We start from the raw sequence: 6606 nt of genomic DNA, 5'->3' as shown, positions 1-6606 counted from the left end.
AACGTAGTAGGAGGTGCTCCCTTACAACGTAGTAGCAGGTGCTCCCTTACAACGTAGTAACAGGTGCTCCCTTACAACGTAGTAACAGGTGCTCCGTTGGAGTAACAGGTGCTCCCTTACAACGTAGTAACAGGTGCTCCCTTACAACGTAGTAACAGGTGCTCCCTTACAACGTAGTAACAGGTGCTCCGTTGGAGTAACAGGTGCTCCCTTACAACGTAGTAACAGGTGCTCCGTTGGAGTAACAGGTGCTCCCTTACAACGTAGTAACAGGTGCTCCCTTACAACGTAGTAACAGGTGCTCCGTTGGAGTAACAGGTGCTCCCTTACAACGTAGTAACAGGTGCTCCGTTGGAGTAACAGGTGCTCCCTTACAACATAGTAACAGGTGCTCCCTTACAACATAGTAGCAGGTGCTCCCTTACAACGTAGTAACAGGTGCTCCGTTGGAGTAACAGGTGCTCCCTTACAACATAGTAACAGGTGCTCCCTTACAACGTAGTAGCAGGTGCTCCGTTGGAGTAACAGGGGCTCTGTGACAACGGGTGGTTCAGGTCATGTGTTTCTCTTACACAGTTTGTCATTGGACTAGGTGACAGCCTCAGGGCTTCACACCTTTTGTTTCGTTTTGCTTTGCTTTGCTTTGCTTTTGCTTAGCGACTGTGAGTTGAGATTTTGTCTCTGGCAGTTGAAAGGGTTGAGAAGCAAACACTGGAATTTCGGTCAGTGGAAAAGAACAGGGTTTTAAGGAGGGGGTGACAAGCCGAGCCGAGGGCTGGGAACAGTGTTAGGACTGACCGGAACACTGATCTGGGCCCTCGGCTGCTTGTACTCGAAGACCCTTCCGTTCAAACTCGGAGTTGGAGAGCTGCCTGCGTGGCCCAGTCAGGTGAACGTCCGACTCTGGCTCGGGTCGTGATCTCGTGGCTCCCGGGTTCGAGCCCTGCTTCGGGCTCTGTGCTGACAGCCGTGGGGCCTGCTTGGGATTCTGTCCGCCCCTCTCTCTGCCCCTCCCTTGCTGGTTCTCTCCCTCCCTACCGCCCCCCCCCATAAAATAAATAAATAAACTTTAATACTTTAATAAAAAACAAACTTGAAGTCAGGCTTCCACCTCCTTAGGTGAGGAAACTTAGGCCCCTTGTTAAAAGTCAAGTAAGAATGTAAGGACGGGGTCTTAAACCAGAAAAAGGTGTTCCGATTCCTTGGGCAGCCGTCGTCGTTTTGCTTTACAATCTCTGTCACAAATAAAGGGTAATTTTTTTTTTTTTAGGCAGGCTCCGCGCCCAGCGCGCAGCCCAGTGCCGGGCTCGAACTCATGTTCTGTCAAGACCTGGGTTGACATCAAGATTCGGATGCTTGACTGACTGAGCCACCCAGGAGCCCCTAACAGATAAAGGTTCTGAGGGCCACTTGCTTACAAGGGACTTGCAGAAGGAAGGCGTGTTTATGAGCGCACACGGTGGGTGTGGTGCCCACAGGCGAGAACTGGATTTAAAACCCTGCGGGTTCTCAGTTATGGCCCCAGAAGCAGTGCTGGAGTTGTTTTAAAATACCTTTCACGGAATAGAGAGAGCACATCTTTGACGGGACGGGCGTTTCGGCGCTCTCTCCTGACGCCCACAGAGGTCCCGCTGGGGTCTGCTCCGTGGGTTCAGCTGACACAGACTGTGGCGCTCACGTGGGAATACATGTCACCTACATGACACTCTCTGCACCGGCCCCGCTTCCGTCCTGGGGACGTGTTCTGTGAGGCGGTATTTGAAGAATGACGTGAAAGCCTCCTCGTCCACACTGAGGTGGGGCTGGGGTGTGCGGTATAACCCTTCCCAGTGAGGACAAACCGCTCCTTGTGCGGATGGGCGTGCACGTCGTTAGGTCCTGTGGTCAGTGGATTTCCAGAAGTTAACTTTTTCTCCACGTGGGAAGAAATGTTTTGAAAAAAATTACGTTGCTGTGTCGTGAAGCAAGAAAGGTAGAACGTGACTATAATTATGACAAGGTAGGGGCGCTGGGGGGCTCAGGCGGCGGAGCGTCCGACTCTTGATTTCAGCTCAGGTCATGAGCCCAGGGTCGTGGGATCGAGCCCCACGCTGGGCTCTGCACTGAGCACGGAGCCTGCTTGGGATTCTGTCTCTTGCTCTCCCTCCCTCTCTCCCTCTGTCCCTCTCCCCTGCTCACATCCTCTCTCACCTAAAAATTATGACAAGGTAACAACAGAATAAATACACTTCCTATCGGAATATCAAGAGCCCTACATCGATCATAAGAAATCCCAAATGTCATTCCAGTCTCCCGGGTCCCCACCACGCGTCTGACCAGCGTTCGCGCCTACGTGCGCTCGACGGCCTGAGTCAGCCTGGCTTCCCTGACTGGCCAGCCCCTGCGGTCCCCACGCTCGCTGCGTTGCAGCCGCCCCACGTCCCACCACAGGCGCCCCTGCCCAGACCCGTCCCCTCTCGTCCCTCAGCTTGTCTCCCACTTGCTGTGCCCGCCTCGCCCACGGCTCCCAGAGCTGCCCTTCTCCTCCCACGGCGGTCAGGAGTCACGTGATATTTCCAGTCTTTCTCCAGAGAATGAGCTGAGACTGTGTGTCCCCATCCCCTTCAAGCTTATGTCGTGTGACTCGCTGTGACCAATCGAATGTGGAAGGAGGTGAGGGGTCCCAGGGCGCCGTGTTCTCGTCCCCTGCCGTGGGGGGGGCAGCGATGTTTCCTGTGAGGTTTATTCTGCGTTCTTGACTGAGAGCCAAGGAGAGGTGAGCCGCCAGGACTTCGTGGGCAAGTTTAGTGAGGGCAGATGGATCCTTGGTGTGTGTTTGCTTGTTTCTTTCTTCTTCTTCTTTTTTTTTTTTACCTTTTTTTGTTAACATTTCTTTTTTTCTTTTTTTTTTTTTTAATATTTTCATTTATTTCGGGGCGCCTGGGTGGCATAGTTGGTTAAGCGTCCGACTTTCGCTCAGGTCATGATCTCGCGGTTCGTAGGTTCGAGCCCCGCGTCGGGCTCTGTGCTGACTGCCAGCTCAGAGCCTGGAGCCTGTTTCAGTCTGTGACTCCCTCTCTCTCTGACCCTCCCCTGCTCACGCTCTTTCTCTCTCCTAGAAATAAATAAAACATTAAAAAAAATTTTTCATTTATTTCTAGGAGGGAGAGACAGCGTGAGCAGGGGAGGGTCAGAGAGAGAGGGAGACACAGACTCTGAAGCAGGTCCAGGCTCCGGGCAGTCAGCACAGAGCCCGACGCGGGGCTCGAACCCACGAACCGTGAGATCATGACCTGAGCCGAAGTCGGACGCTTAACCAACTGAGCCACCCAGGTGCCCCGAATCCTTAAGTCACTGAGATTCTAGGATAGTTTGTTACATCAGCAAAACTTAGCCCTTACTGCCTGATGTCTGCCCCTAAAACTGTAACCATTGAGAGCAGTTTTGAGAATCTGCTGTGTCCCAGGCTATGGGTCAGGTGCTTTATTTATTTGTGACATCTCACGACAGCTTTTCAGTAGCCCTATACGAAGCTCTTTTCATCACTTTTGCACTTTTAGGGAAACCGAGGCTTGGAGCTGAAAGCATTTGTTCAAGGTCATGCTGTGTGACTCCAAAGCTGTGTCCCTCCTGACTGTGGCCTCCCTGCTCTGTGTCTGGCTCTGTCCTAGGTCTGAGGATCAAAGCATGAATCCGAATTAGTCCCTGTCCCCTAAGAGATTAGGGCTTTGTGGAGAAAGGAAGAGATTTAAGCAAGTTAAGTACAACAAAGTGTTAATCACACTGCTGCGGCCTAGTGGGTCCTGGGAATTGTCGGTATCAAAATCTCTCTCTTTTACTGTAAGATTTTGGGCAAGTTCTCACTCCCCTGCCCTCCCCCCACCCCTCCTGACTTCTGTTTTCTCATTCCTAAAATGGGAGCCGTTTCAACATTTTGTAAGCTATAAAATGCAGAAGGCTGCCTACCTCAAAGTAGCGTTAATCTGGGAGGCACAAAGCATTTAAAGTTTCTGGAACTCAGCAGCGGCCGGTGCATGGGGGCTCCTGTTTGATTTTATTGACGCGGTGGCAGCTTCCGCGAGAGCACAGAAGAAGGAGCATTCCATTTGAGAGACACGAAGGAGAGTTTGATGCAGGAGGTGACACTTGGCTTGAGTTCCTAACCAGAAGTAATTTTATTCTCAGCGGAGGTAGGAAAGGGAAGCACATTCCAGGCTAAGGCAGGTAACACGGACAGAATTATGGAAGATTTAGGGAACGGCAAGAAGGTTAGTATTAGAAAACTATGGAGCCCGTGGCGGACACGGTGGGAGGTGACGTTCTGCTGGGTGGTCTGGGCAGACCGAGCTGACTCAATTCTGCTGCACAGGCTGGAAGGGAGCCCCGGAAGGGTTAAATCTGTGTAGGTTCTGGAAGTGTGGAAGCCAAAGACGGAGTTGGGGAAGGGGTGTCAGAGATGAGGGACAGGAAGCCAGTTAGTAGATGGCCCTTAGGGCAACGTGATGAAGGCTTGAGTTAAGTCAGGGGGCCGGGGTGGAGAGAATAGATACAACAATGCTAAGTATTGCTCCAGTGCTAAGGAATTAAAAGTGATAAAGATGTGTCTGTTTACAAAGTTTCGCCAGTGAGGGAAAGGAGGAGCCCGGGAGAACGACCAAGTTTTGGATTTGGTGACTGTGGGTGAGAAGTTTGTAAAAAAACATTAGGAACGCAGAAAAGCTTTGTTTTCTGACTGCTTTTTATTACTGTTGACATTCCTTTTTCATGTAGTGATTATTCACTGAGAAAACTCAATGATGTGAACCATGTTCGACATAAAAGGAGAAATTCCCCTCCCCATACACGACCCTGTTAGATTTTCCCCTAGGTTTTATTTTATTTATTTATTTTTAAATTTTTANCCTCCCCTAGGTTTTAAACCACATGTGTGTGTAATGATATCTTGTATAGAAATAGTGCATTTTGCAACATTCTTTTGTCATTAACTTTTTTTTTTAATGTTTATTTACTTTTGGTAGAGAGGGGAAAGGGGCAGAGAGAGGGAGACACAGGATCTGAAGCGGCTCCAGGCTCCCGGCTGTCAGCACAGAGCCCGACGCGGGGCTCGAACCCACCAACCGTGAGATCATGACCTGAAGCGAAGTCAGAGCCTAACGGATGGAGCCACCCAGGTGCCCTTCTTTTGTCACTTAACATAGGACAAGCCTCTTTCCAGCTTATTCCATTTAAGTGCATAGAGACGGGTCTACTTTATTCATTAGTGTAGAAAGGCAAGCAGTACCCCATCCCATGAGGCTGTTCCTGTTTCTCTCTTTATATTTGCGCTTGCAAGTAATGACGCAAAGGATACGTGTGTGTCTATCTTTGCGTGCTTTTGACAGTGTGGATACAGAATTTACAGGGTAAGTTCAGTTTTATCATGCAGCTTGCGAGGTAGCCAGCTAATGGACATTCAGGCGCGAGTGTCACCGAGTCAGCTGGGCCACTTGGGCTGATCTTTAGGAGAAGGGACTGCATGCATAAGGTGTCAATGCGTAAACAGCACTTGAGGCTACAGATAATGATTCACTGACTGGAAATATTTACTGAGTGCCTCTTGTTTCTCAGGACTGGATTATCTTTGGGATATAATGGCCCCTCCCCTGCCTGAACATAACTGCAGAGTGAGGAAAAAGGCAATTACATGAGTAGTTACTTGATAAATTTACTATTGGGGCACCTGGGTGGCCTAGTCAGTTAAGCGTCTGACTTCAGCTCAGGTCATGATCTCACAGTTCGTAAGTTCGAGCCCCGCGTCAGGCTCTGTGCTGACAGCTCAGAGTCTGTTTTGGATCCTCTGTCTCCTCTCTCTGCCCCTCCTCACGTGCTTTTCTCTTTGTCTTTCTCTCTCTCTCTCAAAAATAGGTAAACATTAAAAACCATCTTTTAGAATTTACCATTAAAATTTGTGATGAAAACTACAAAAGAGAAGAAATGGCTGCTAGGAGGGGACCTGATTTGTAAATTCAGTGGTAGGGCAAAGCCTTCTGGTTTGTCACATGCTCTTTGCTAATCCTGAATATTATTTTATATACCATCTTGCTCGCTTACTTTCCTTGTATCCGAGAAGGAGCCTGCTGTGTAAGAATTGCCTTCAACACGTAGAAACATTCCCAGGTTGGGTGGTAACTGGTGTGGGTGTATTGCCTGCTTCCTCTAACTGGTGGGATACGATTCCACTGTTCCCTTGTAGCACTTTTTATTTATTCATTTCTGGTGGATAAACATTTAGGTGAAAGCTACTGTGTAGACAACACATGCTACATCGGATATGCCCTCTCTCTCCACATTGCTAGGACTGCCTCTGTTTCCAGTGGTCAGTGAGCCAAAGACTGCCACGAAGTTGCACCTTAAAGGAGTACCCTCCACCCCCAGGGCTCACAGCTGTACTGTGCGTTCCCAAGCCCCTGCAAATGCCTGTCATGTGAGCAGTGTGGGAGGGGCTCAGGATCCTCAGGGCTTAGGAGAGACTGCTGTGTCTCGGGCCTGAGCTCTTGCGGGACCATCCACAGCCTTCCTACTAATGGGTATTTACTGTTTCCTCTAGCCTCCTTCCCGCCTCAAACAGTGATGTGTTAGAAGTGTCGT

Source organism: Crocuta crocuta, unplaced genomic scaffold, assembly GCF_008692635.1.
Source record: "Crocuta crocuta isolate KB4526 unplaced genomic scaffold, BGI_CrCroc_1.0 scaffold455, whole genome shotgun sequence".
In the NCBI taxonomy this organism is placed as follows: domain Eukaryota; kingdom Metazoa; phylum Chordata; class Mammalia; order Carnivora; family Hyaenidae; genus Crocuta; species Crocuta crocuta.
Note: the sequence above shows the minus strand (reverse complement) of the source record.